General features: G+C 45.2%; 1 protein-coding gene across 6 annotated transcripts in view; it reads right to left on the reverse strand.

Moving 5' to 3' along the window:
• Positions 1-13,169, reverse strand: part of ENOX1 (ecto-NOX disulfide-thiol exchanger 1) — a 2,394,477-nt gene that overhangs the window by 1,254,433 nt on the left and 1,126,875 nt on the right. The gene's annotated exons all lie outside the window — the stretch shown is intronic.

Raw genomic sequence — 13,169 nt, forward strand, 5'->3', positions numbered from 1 at the left:
TCAAAGGTTTTGTAAATGCTAGTTTCTAACTATGCCTACAGAGGTAGGACATGTCAAGAAAGAAGAAAAAACGCACAGAAGGAAGCAAAAGAAATGCAGAAAGAAGCAACAGAAGTCCACAAAGATGAAGAAAAGTGCAGGAAGAAGCAAGACATGTGCAGAAAGAACGAACAGAGGAGCAGAAAGAAGCCTCGTTGCAAAATCATCCTGTGCCCACAACTTTTTCAGATGGGTACTGGTGGTAACTGACTCTGACTAACCAGGCCTAGAGCCAGTGATATGCTAAAAGGCACTTAGAATACCGTGAAAACACCTACATACACTAGGGAACACTATGCGTTGGGGTACCCCTGTGATTAGCATGACCTCCTCTAGTACATAATAGGGCAGGGGGATAAAAACAACCTCTAAGTCAGAGGTGCAGAAATATGCTACTTTGATTAGTAGTCGCGTTTGCAGAGAGGTGGAGAAAGGGTGCTGGGCGTCCAACCAACGCTCAGGAATTCCGCTTCGTAGTACTTACAGGAGGTACCAGGAGGGATTCTTAGCCCCCAAACTCCCTAAATTGGACTTCATCCCCATCCCGTAATCTTCCACGAGGCATGTTTGCAGAGTGGTAAAGAAAGGGGGCCATGGCCTCCGAAGACGTCTTAGCAATCCCACTGTGTGGGGCTTAATGGAGGTAACAAGAAGGGTAGTTGCCCACCGAGGACATCCTTGGGGCCAACTTCCCAAACTATTACCTCCAGTCTGTCCCACACAGCAGCATTGGTAAGTACTCGTAACAGGCCATGCCCACTTTGCCCACCACTCCACAAACGCACTCCCCGCCATGCTCTTGGATGGGGATGAAGTCCTCTTCACTGCTGGGGGTCCTTTAGGGGCCAACTAGCCTGATTTTTACCTCCAGTAAGCCTGACGCAGTGGGATTGGTGAGAGGTAGACAAAGCCCTGTGGCGCGTTTTAAGTTGGGGGATTACGTCCCCTTGAATCCTGAGGGTCCCTGGGGTCCAACTAGCCCACCAGGTACCTCCAGTAAGCGCCACAGAGCTGTGTTACAGAGAGGTGTAAAAAGGGGTATGGCCTGGGCCACCTCTGTGCAACGCAGGCCTGTGGCGCTAACTGGAGGCACATGGTGGGCTAGTTGGCCCCAGGGTCCCTCAGGTTTGAAGGGGAATTAATTCCCTAACTTAAAACGCGCCACAGGGAGTGTTTGCACACATGTCACCTCAGGCCCTGCCCCCTCCCTTCACCACTGTGCAACCGCACCCCGTGGCGCATTTTAAGTTGGGGGATTAAGTTCCCTTGAATACTGAGGGTCCCTGGGGTTCAACTAGCCCACAAGGTACCTACAGTAAGCGCCACAGAGCTGCGTTGCAAAGTTGTGTAAAAAGGGGCGTGGCCTGGACCACCTCTCTGCAACGCAGCCCTGTGGCGCTTACTGGAGGTACCTGGTGGGCTAGTTGGCCCCAGGGACCCCCAATATTGAAGGGGAATTAATTCCCTATTGTAAAACGCGCAACAGGGCGCGTTTGCAGAGTGTTGCTGGGAGGGGGTGGGGCTTCCAGCATGATCGCAGTGTTTTTTTGTTTTTTTTAGAAGGGGGTCTGTGTGGCCCCCCTTCTTTTTATTTTTTTGGGGCCCTGGAGAACCCATCCCCTAGGTCCTTGCCCCATTTAAAAAAAAAATTTGAACGGGAAGGGGGCTGCTTGGCCCCCCTCCCGTGGCCAACTCTTAGCAGCTATGCAGCAGTTCAAGGCATTTTTTTTACACAGAATATGCAGTTGTTTTTTTTATCAGATGCAAATGGCTCCCTCAACGATAATTTCATGACTTACTCAGCATAGGTGTTAACACTAGCATTGGCGCTGTTTCTACTGTGTGGCTTTAGGCGCTAATAGCTCAGTTTCAATTCACTTGAATTACTGACCCTGCTAATCTACCCTTGCACTAAGCTCTAAGGGTCTTATTTATGAAGGCTTTGCAACACTTTTGCTCCGCCATGGCGTCACTTTTCCTGATGCAGCGGTGGAGTGAACAAAGCGCCACGTTGCACCATATTTACAAGCTGATGCATCTAGGGAGATGTGTCACCTTGTTATGCCCTGCACCACAATATACCTGCTTCAGGTATAATGTATGCAGGATGGGTGTTTCCACGTAAAAAAGGGGTGTAGGAGTGTCACAGTGAAATCTATGAGATTTCACTGCAACACTTCTAGGATGCGACTGCATCAAAACCTTACACCTGTCTTATTACAGGCATAAGGGTGACGCGGGGCAATGGGAATAGGCCTATCCCATGCATTGCTGGAGCTTCATCATGCTTCCGACACAACTCCAGCAATGTGTGACTTTTGAGCCAGCAGATCAGTCATGGTTGGTATGATTCATGGGTGAGGGGGTGCACGGGGAGGGGGTCACGTGGGGGGACGTTAAATAAAAAATCATTAAAGGTTACATTAACTTACCTTTGCCGACCTGTCTCGCGTCGTCGGTCTGCGTCGTCCTCTCTACAGCAGGAAGCAGCTGCAGGCAGCCTCCCTCTCCTCCCCTAAGCCAATCACAACGCTGCAATTACAGCGTTCTGATTGGCTGGGAGACCGACCTCCAGGTGTCTATGGGAAGGCCATTTTCTCTACGTAGGCTGCATGCGTATGACTGGTTTGGTCGGCCCTACGGCTGCCCAAACAGGCAGCGACCACAACAGTGGGCATGTCACTCCTCCCCTGCCCTTAAGCAGGAATGCCCACCCGCCCGCACCCAACCAAACCCTGTCTTCTGCTTTCTTGCAGTGCGAGAAACAGAAACATAAATACCATTTTATGTTTCTGCTTCTGGCACTGCGAAAAAGAAGTGAGGTGACGCTCCTCTGCCCACAAGGAGGAGCCGCCCCTGCTACAGATATGTCAGGATTCCTGACGGATCTGTCATTTCTTGCGACATGGAGTGCCGTACATTAAATACTGTTCATCTATTGTGTCACAAGGAGGGTGCAGTGAAAAATGTCACATTGCTGTTTTATTGTAGCGATGCAACATTTTTCATAAATGAGGCCTTAAGGGCCTCATTTATGGTTTTTTTTGCAGTAGGACAGCGCAGCAGGCCTTGCTACTGCGCTGCTCTATGGCAAAAGGAAAGGGCAGGAATGTGGTTTATCTATCAGATTCAGTGCATTCCTGTCCTTTTTCCCTGCGCAGAAGCACAATGGGAGCCAACACAGGCACCTTTGCACCATAAATATGCCAGTGGCACCTTGCGCTCGCGGAACGTCAAAAAAGTGATGTTCCGCCGGTGCAAAAGTGCCAATAGGGCCTATAAGGCTCTATCAGCTAGATTCATCAAGCCGAAAACGGCTCGCAAAGGGCCAGATTCTGAGAATCTGGCCCTTTGCGAGTGCAATTTTTGCATTTGGGATTCATCATCCCAAATGCAAAAATCGCTAATTGCGAAATCGCATATTTGCGAGGAATTGCATTTAAGGAATCTCTATTTGAGATTCCTTAAATGCAATTCATTAACCATTTTCTAATAGCGAATTCGCTATTCCTGGCTGCTATTTACCACGAAGTCAGACTTTGTGGTAAATAGCGAAAACTCAGAAAAATGCACTTTAGTGCATTTTTCTGAGTGGTATGTTACACACACATGTCCTTTGGACATGTGTGTGCGCAACATCTGGCTACATTTGCTTTTCAGGGGTGCTACAGGGTGTCCTTTGGACACCCCTGGCACCCTTGAAATCGCATCCTTATTTGCAATTAGCAAAAAGGCCCATAGGAATGAATGGGGAGTTATTCCTTATTTGCGATTAGCAATTTGCTAATCGCAAATAAGGAAGATGTAGGAATCACAATATTTTTTGCAATTCCTACATGAATCCAGTTTTGCAAGTCCTTAATAGCGATTCCTTATGAATCGCTATTACAGACTCGCAAAACGGGACTTTGATGAATCTAGCTGTATGCCTCATATTTTAAGGATTTGCAATAAAGCAGCTAATTGACAATGGCTGGCGGTAGAGGTTACCGAAAATACATTTTCGCAATCTCCGATAAGAAAAAAAATAGATTCCATACCAGATTTCAGCACAGAATATGCAAAAGCAACATTTCCGTTTGGTAAATTGGGGATTAAACAGCAAGAGGAGTTTCCTGAGCTTTAAGAAGATAAAGCCCTGGCCTGAAAACTCAGTGTCAAAATGCAATGTTTTTTTAATTAACCTTGAAATTTTGCTTCACCCAAGAGGATTCAGTTTGCTTTGTTTCAATCCCGATGGTAATTGTCTGGCACAGAGCAATTACGTTCTGCTAGGACCCTGTAATCGTCCAGCAAAGAATCACAGAGGAGGGATATTTTTTTTATCTTTCGCTTTTTTAAATACAAGAAATCCAGATAATCATGCAGCCAGTCAACATCTCCTAAAATTAAGCATTTATTTGTATAAATGATAGACAGCCACTGGCTCGAAATCTGTAACTCCACTCTTAAAATATGCTATTTCCAGCCCCGGAGCGTGATTTCCATGACAACAGCCACGTCTTTGCGATATTGACTGCTGTCATGTTGATAGGTTACTTGCTACATCCTCTGTTTACCCAAATTCGTATCCCAACAGCTTTAAATGAGCAAACGAGACACACTGGGGCTTGTCAGCTTAGCGTGTAGCTGTTCCCGCTCAGCATGGGGATGTCGTTTCCCTTGAAAATGATAGCCTTCCTGTCACATCACCGTTCCTCTGTGCAATAGGGCTACAGCTCCATCAATATGTGTGCAGAATTCCCACGCGTCTTGGCTGCAACTACAATCACAGTTGGCGTCTTATTCTAACAGTTTTGTAAGGAAATTGCAAGGTACGATGAATATTCATGATTTTCTTGCTCTGTTAGGGTTTCTAAATTTGAGAAAGAAGAATGTTACTGGCAAAACAATCAATTTAAGGGCCATAAAATGTATGCGATGCGAGAAGAGAAGTGAGCCCGGCACAATCTGCTGTTATGCCCCATCACATAGCTACACATTGACGCTTGCGCACCTGCACTCTGCAGCTTCAAGCGCACCATGATGACAAAGGGCCTGCCTCCAAGACAGTGCTGGAAGCCCCTGGGGCGTTAGGTTTTGTGAATGAAGTCGGACTGCACGCCCCAGCCTGGCCTTGTTTACTTACAATCCCCAGCTTGCCGATGGCTGAAAGCCAGTGCCCACAACTAAACCAAATAACAGATGAAATAGAGAATGCACCATCTAGGGCAGAACCCGGAGCAGTGCTTAATTTGAGCCAGTGGTTTCCGGTGCTCAGCACCAGCATTTAATCATCAACACCTGCGATTTTCATGAGCATCCTTTAAGGACACATTCATTTAAGGGGAAATTAAGTGATTTGCCCAGACTCACAGGATGTTGAGCCAATGACGAGACTCGGACCTCGTTCCCCAGCTCCGAAGTAGGCCACTCTGGTCATTATGCCACATCCTTTCCCGAATTTCGTGTTTAGTAGTTGATTTTGTTTTAGGCAGCGCTAATAGGAGTAATGGGATGGTGCAAGCTGCCTCCTGACGAGAGTGCTATACTTTTTATTTTACAAATTAACCACTGACCTCAAGGGTCTATTGAACTAATGCTCCAAAACACCCACCCTCAGGAAACACAGACTACAGACCATTCTCGGGAGACCCATAATTAGTTATCCCCTAAATCTGGCAATTTCCATAGTAAATAGTAAATATGACATAAAGTCACATGCAACATAAAAAATTGTTATCCCTGATCTGCCCGGTGAATGCCCAGCATAAATGAAGAAATTGACCCATAGAACTCACCCACCAATGGAAAACTTCCAGCACAGTGAAAACTTAAACCATGCATTTGACACTTCACCATCCAAAGAGCTGGAAAATCCAAAAGTGACAAAGATTTAGACTCACAACTCACCCTAAGGCAAGTGACTTAATCACCAGGCAACCTTTTTTATTGAGGTACATTTTGTGATATCAAAGGCCGAATGGACATGCGCATAGCCACACAACATAACCTTTCGATATTTACATCATAGCGTAACCTCTGAGGGTCTATATAGGCAGTAATAGTAAACATAATAAACAATGGATCTAGAGAGATAACCCTGTTAGTTTCCATATAAAGCAAATAAGACTGCAAGATAATGTTAAAGATATCAAAGATACGTATTGTTTTACTTCAAATGCTGGCCATTCTCTCGAATCAGTAGAACTCTAATAGATGGGGCATGGATCTCGGTCCAAGATCTAGAAACCATCAAATGTGCAATAGTTAAGCCCAAGAATACAGCCCTATAGCCTGCTGGACAGGGCTAGACCCCTTATTAAAGGGCCTGTACTGAGTTATACGCCTGAGCCTCAGACCACAGCCTATAAGGATGGAGTGGGCCTTCAACAACCGGTGTAGCCTGTGCCACAAGGGCTATAAGGTTAGTAGAACATTCTACCCACTAAGGTTAGAATGATCCCTGAGTCATTTCATTGGCTACAATGGTGCTCTCAACATTCCAGTTTTCTAATATTAAACCAGAACGTATGTCATTGTGTGAGGCCTCAGGGCAATGCATAAGAGTGGCATTTGAATGATTTAATCATAAACTACAAAAGCACAATTTTTACCAAATACACCACTCCATAAGGTCTGAAGCCTGGGATATACATATAGGTCTAATAAGATTGATGGTCAGTAAATTTGGACATTTTGCTGTGTTTGTGTAATCATTTTGCAGGCACAGGTAGGAAAGTAAGTGACGCAGATGTAATCTTTTCTTACAAAGCCTATGTGGTCAATTACATTGTAGAAGGTCACAAAGCCAGCCTGAGCGTACTATTTTTTTAGCTCAAAGTTCATATCAGGATACATCTGGCTAGCCTGAATAGGCAAAAAATGGGTTTCACCGTTGCAGATGTGAGTTTAAATTCTGTAGAAAAATTAGACCAAGTTTGTAGCAGGATGGAAGCGATCTATATTTGCACTGTCTCGTAATATTTCGAGTTAAAGGATTTTTACAAGACAGGGTCCTAATGGGGTCAATTGAGTCACATTACAAATACATACACTTGCAAAACAGCAACTTGTTTGTTAGCAAAAACATTTGACTGTATTTTCCCATTTTCCTGGCTGCCAACCATGCAACTCATCAACTAAAACAATGTAGAAATGATGCAAGTATATTTTACTAATACAATTTGTCATTGTGTTTGCTCATGTAGTTGTGAGCTGGCAAAATTCTCTTTTTCCAACTTCCGTTCTCTAGATCAAGGACTTGACAAATATAGGTTTGTCAAGAGGAAATGAAGAGTTACACTATATTGTTGCTGGGTGAGGGATACAAAAAGCTGGCAGGGGAAAGTTCACACTTTTACAGATGTTTAGACTGAATAAGTCCACCAATGTTATTTTTTAGTGTGGAGAACACATCTTTAAAAGATGATGCACAAGTCAAATTCAAATTTGCAATTTGTATATTTATGCCAAATTATGTCATTCTTGCTAAACAAAAGTTTATATAGCCTGATCAGAGCATTTTGCCTCAGTGGTACTTCTTCAGGGGTGGGAATTAAAAGCCTCCGACAGAAAAAGGAAAGTATAAAATATTATGATAGGTGAGTGAAGTTTTCATCACTGTCACCGTGCTGCCAGTTGAGCCCCAGCTTGTTTGGTTCCAAATTCTTCCCTCCCCCATCAAGATGGCTCTCACCTTCTCACTTTCAAGGTGGAATGCAGCGAGTGAATCCTCCTCAAGACCAGAAAAGACAGGTGGCAAAAGAGATAGGCTGCAGAGGCCAACACAACTTTGTTTCTAGGTCAGGGGTCATCCGATACACCATTCCAAAGTCCATAGACAGTTTTGGCCAGCATTAAATAAACAAATATTCAAGCAGTGAATGAAGGAAACAGCCTCATCACTTTTTAGAAAAGTTTGAAAAGAAATTCACCACATGGAAAATACCAGTAGGTCTTTATGGACCGGGAGGCACGAGTACAAGGGGGCTAAGAGCACGTGCTATATGGGGCGGGCGGAAGCCACAGCACATGCTTTTCCTGAACTCCTAGCAGTTTCCCTTTCGCTCTAGACGGATGCATACCAGACTAGATAGAAAAATGTTCTCTGGGAGACTTCCTGACCCTTATGTGTAGATCCCGAATGCTTAGAGCATTTCCCTTGAACATTTCAGTTTTAGTCCTCAATGCCTATCTGATTCTTCCTAAGTGTGGCTTCGGGTAACACTTTCTCTCTGACCCATTAAAAGCTCTTGATCGAGCTTCTGCGATGCTGACACCTTCTAAACTTAATTTCCCTTGCTTGACTATAATTTCCTTAATGGAATTCGCAGATTGTTGAGACTCTTTACATTTAACTGAACCATTCTCTTTGCTTGGACCTTAATTTTAGTGGCCCTGGATTTACCTATGCATAGACAACAAAAGTTGAGACTTTTCTCTGACCATCAGATACTTTTATTAATTTCCTGTACAGCAGTGACAGCATTCCTTGTCTGTTTAATCCTGGTACGCCTAATTTTCTTTAGGAGGTTGGGTTTCCCAGTTGTTATTCTGTATCTTTATAGCATGGTGTTAAATGTTGCGTTTTGAACTTAATTCTGAATTTCTAATAAGCCTTCTTAACCCAAGCTATGATTCCTAGTCCTCATTGTGTAGCCAAATGGGTTGCACTGTTAAATAAATGTAATTGATATTAATACCAAGTCCCATCACCTCTGAGTCGGATAGAAAGGTCTGTTGGCGGACCAATGGCAAGCAAGTGGGCCCAGAAAATTCCATATCAATACTTTATATGGTTACTTTTCATTGGAAGATTGTAGAGGTTATGTTGATTAAAAAAACTTAAATCTTAGTTCTCTTTTATAGCAAAATAAATCAAACTTTGTTTTGATTAGATTCATAGTATATATGGACGTATGATGTGTTTTCATAAAGATTTTTTTCTCAATTTGGGCGAGACACTGGCTCGATATATTAATTGCCAAATCTTGAATTATTGAAGTTGCAGTTTTTCTCTAAAAAGAGGCTGTTGCTGTCTTGCTGTAGTAGTAATTTATTCGATCAAAAAGAAAATTGATCATTTGCAGGAATAAAAACCATCATAATACAGTATAAAACCAATTGAATAAAATTGAATAAGAGCATCATATTCCAAGTAAAAGCAATTACAGTTAAGAAGTAATAACAGTTCATTTCAATAAATACATGTTTTACATGTACTAAGGTTAAATTGATAAAAACTTCAAACGTTTCCGCCACGCATACAAGAGATACTTAGTTAGTTCAAATACAAGCCACCTGGTATTATCAGACGTAAATGTCCTAATGGCGTCAGAGGGGCGAATACAAGATAAAATACGACACACAGGGATGATCCATTTTTTCCGATAATCATTATATGCAGTACAAAATGTTCTATAGTCTCTGATTTATCCAAACACACAGGGCATATAGATGAAACAAGTGGATTGGCCCAGTTACTTCTTCTAGAGTGAAATGGTAAAGCCCCATATCTGAACTGCAAATATATAGCTCTGGCCTGAAAGGGCTCAATATCATCTAAAAACTGTTCAAAGGCGAGCTTGCATTTAAAATTAAGAACATTTATTGTAAGCGAGCCGTTAGTATTATTTATCAAAAATTCATGGTCCATAAAAGCCCAGAACCTTTTTTAAAAAAAAGGAATAGTCGCCTTCTGGATACACCCTGGATCATCCCATAGATAACGCATACTATGCTTGGTGAGCCAGTCCCCCAGTTGTTTGAGCCATTTGATGCGTTTTTTAATGTAAATCAAGAAGTTCGCCCATAGCACACCTTAGTGGTACCTTTGTGCTACTCACCCAAATTCTTACAAAAGGGGGTGGTGAAAAAGGGGGTGGTGATGGACGGAGCATATGAACCAATCAAACACTCACACCCAGTCAAAAGATCTGGGTTTGATCCATCACCGTTCTTTGGCCCACTCTGCCACCCCAGTTCAGACATGGCTATATGCAAATCAGTTTGACCCTGTGCCTCATGGAAACAGTCCAGCCCAAACTGCCAAGCCATGCCTTCCCTGGACCGGAAACAAGCTTCCGAGAACCGGTTTCTGACATTCCAGCCTTCTTCAGCCCGGCTTGCTTGAATCAAGTGGCAAGGTGAGCAAGGGACTCACGTCTGAGCATACCCTGCCGCACTCTTGGCGGCCAAAGCGGTACAAAAGGGAGTGGTGATGGACGGAGCATCAGAACCAATCAAACACTCACACCCAGTCAAAAGATCTGGGTTTGAACCATCACCGTTCTTTAGCCCACTCTGCCACCCCAGTTCAGACATGGCTATATGCAAATCAGTCTGACCCTGTGCCTCATGGGAACAGTCCAGCCCGAACTGCCAAGCCATGCCTTCCCTGGACCGGAAACAAGCTTCAGAGGACCGGTTTCTGGCCTTCCAGCCTTCTTCAGCCCAGCTTGCTTGAATCCAGTGGCAAAGTGAGCAAGGGACTCACGTCTGAGCATACCCTGCCACATTTATGGCGGCCAAAGTGGTACAAAAGGGGGTGGTGATGGACGGAACATCTGAACCAATCAAACACTCACACCCAGTCAAAAGATCTGGGTTTGATCCATCACCGTTCTTTAGCCCACTCTGCCATCCCAGTTCAGACATGGCTATATGCAAATCAGTCTGACCCTGTGCCTCATGGGAACAGTCCAGCCCGAACTGCCAAGCCATGCCTTCCCTGGACCGGAAACAAGCTTCCGAGGACCGGTTTCTGGCATTCCAGCCTTCTTCAGCCCGGCTTGCTTGAATCCAGTGGCAAAGTGAGCAAGGGACTCACGTCTGAGCATACCCTTCCACACTTATGGCGGCCAAAGCGGTACAAAAGGGGGTGGTGATGGACGGAGCATCTGAACCAATCAAACACTCACACCCAGTCAAAAGATCGGTCCTCGAAAGCTTGTTTCCGGTCCAGGGAAGGCATGACTTGGCAGTTCGGGCTGGACTGTTCCCATGAGGCACAGGGTCAGACTGATTTGCATATAGCCATGTCTGAACTAGGGTGGCAGAGTGGGCTAAAGAACGGTGATGGATCAAACCCAGATCTTTTGACTGGGTGTGAGTGTTTGAGTGGTTCTGATGCTCCGTCCGTCACCACCCCCTTTTGTTCCGCTTTTGGCCGCCATCAGTGTGGCAGGGTATGCTCAGACGTGAGTCCCTTGCTGACTTTGCCACTGGATTCAAGCAAGCCGGGCTGAAGACGGATGGAATGCCAGAAACCGGTCCTCGAAAGCTTGTTTCCGGTCCGGAAAGGCATGGCTTGGCAGTTCGGGCTGGACTGTTCCCTTGAGGGACAGGGTCAGACTGATTTGCATATAGCCATGTCTGAACTGGGGTGGCAGAATGGGCTAAAGAACGGTGATGGATCAAACCCAGATCTTTTGACTGGGTATGAGTGTTTGATTGGTTCTGATGCTCCGTCCATCACCACCCCCTTTTGTACCGCTTTTGGCTGCCATAAGTGTGGCAGGGTATGCTCAGACGTGAGTCCCTTGCTCACTTTGCCACTGGATTCAAGCAAGCAGGGCTGAAGACGGCTGGAATGACAGAAACCGGTCCTCGAAAGCTTGTTTCCGGTCCAGGGAAGGCATGTCTTGGCAGTCGGGCTGGACTGTTCCCATGAGGCACAGGGTCAGACTGATTTGCATATAGCCATGTCTGAACTGGGGTGGCAGAGTGGGCTAAAGAATGGTGATGGATCAAACCCAGATCTTTTGACTGGGTGTGAGTGTTTGATTGGTTCTGATGCTCCGTCCATCACCACCCCCTTTTGTACCGCTTTTGGCCGCCATAAGTGTGGCAGGGTATGCTCAGACGTGAGTCCCTTGCTCACTTTGCCACTGGATTCAAGGAAGCCGGGCTGAAGACGGCTGGAATGCCAGAAACCGGTCCTAGAAAGCTTGTTTCCGGTCCAGGGAAGGCATGGCTTGGCAGTCCGGGCTGGACTGTTCCCATGAGGCACAGGGTCAGACTGATTTGCATATAGCCATGTCTGAACTGGGGTGGCAGAGTGGGCTAAAGAACGGTGATGTATCAAACCCAGATCTTTTGACTGGGTGTGAGTGTTTGATTGGTTCTGATGCTCCGTCCATCACCACCCCCTTTTGTACCGCTTTTGGCCGCCATAAGTGTGGCAGGGTATGCTCAGACGTGAGTCCCTTGCTCACTTTGCCACTGGATTCAAGCAAGCCGGGCTGAAGACGGCTGGAATGCCAGAAACCGGTCCTCGAAAGCTTGTTTCCGGTCCAGGGAAGGCATGGCTTGGCAGTTCGGGCTGGACTGTTCCCATGAGGCACAGGGTCAGACTGATTTGCATATAGCCATGTCTGAACTGGGGTGGCAGAGTGGGCTAAAGAACGGTGATGGATCAAACCCAGATCTTTTGACTGGGTGTGAGTGTTTGATTGGTTCTGATGCTCCGTCCATCACCACCCCCTTTTGTACCACCCAAATTCTTAACCAGAAGGTGAGAGCCCTTAAGATAGCATAATGTCCTATGCATCCTAACCCTAAATCAGATCTGAGGGGTATTAAGGGTGTGCACCCTGGGAGGTTCACAATTGCCCTGCAAACTTATTTTCGGCCCTGGTCAATTCTTTTACATTGTCCAGGCCCCACAACTCTGCCCCATAGAGGGCCGCTCCTAACCCCTTTGCCTTATGAATTTCTAATATAAGAGCTAATGGTCTATAGGTGGAAGTTCTAATCTTGCACAATAGCGCTCTATCACAAGTTCAAAATACTCTTTCTAATCTGATTTGACCAGGTTACATCTTCACTTATCCTGATTCCCAAATAGTCAAAGGCTTTAACCTTCTCTAGAGCCTGGGAGTCCAGAAACAAGGGCCTTGTGCTTTTCTTATAAGGGTTGAAAACCATGTATTTTGTTTTACCACAGTTTATCATTAATCCTCTACTCTGGCAAGCCTTTTCAAATCTATTTAACAAATTTTGGCTGCCACTAGGAGTTTTTGCAATAAGTAGCGTGTCATCAGCAAATAATAAACAGGGGATCTGTTGACCAGCCAGTTTTGGGGGGTCCCCACCACAATTAAAAAGCTCCCCTATAATGCCATTTATGAAAAGGGTAAAATGAGTGG

The sequence above is a fragment of the Lissotriton helveticus genome, chromosome 8, assembly GCF_964261635.1.
Source record: "Lissotriton helveticus chromosome 8, aLisHel1.1, whole genome shotgun sequence".
NCBI lineage: Eukaryota > Metazoa > Chordata > Amphibia > Caudata > Salamandridae > Lissotriton > Lissotriton helveticus.